Here is a 572-nt window from a genome sequence, read left to right as displayed (position 1 = left end):
TCAAAGTGGTTGGGATAGATATATAGTTGCATTCTCTTAATGAATAGAATGATTTGTTCTAATGGTGTTTGTAAGTAGGATCACAAGTCTGCATCCTGTACAGCAATTAACCACTAAGAAGAATATATGCAGTATATTATTTGTTGAAACTGTACTTTCGATTTCATTTGAAACTGTCTCATTGCTATATTTTTATCAATAAAACTTTGAAAAGAAAAAAAAATATGGAAATCAGGAGACAATGGCAAACATTTTGAAAATAGGTTAAAGGATAACCAAACAAAACTGTTAAGAACAGAAAATATACACTTTAGAATTAAAGAACAAGGTCCGGTCAAATAGTTCAATGGATTAATGCACTTACAAGCAGGCTCAAGGGCCAGGAGTTCAATCCCTGGGCCTGCCATGCTGGACCCACCCCTGGGGCATGCTCAGATGGCAACTGAGATTGGGCGTGGTGGATCTCTTAAAAGCAATGACGATGCAGGAAAGAATAATCCATCACCTGCAAGATGATGCAAAGATGAACAATGTGAGACTAATAGGCATCAATGAGAAAGAAGGAGTCAACA

The sequence above is a fragment of the Octodon degus genome, unplaced genomic scaffold (genome assembly GCF_000260255.1).
Source record: "Octodon degus isolate 3935 unplaced genomic scaffold, OctDeg1.0 scaffold00093, whole genome shotgun sequence".
Taxonomy (NCBI): Eukaryota; Metazoa; Chordata; class Mammalia; order Rodentia; family Octodontidae; genus Octodon; species Octodon degus.
This window is presented reverse-complemented; position numbering follows the sequence as displayed.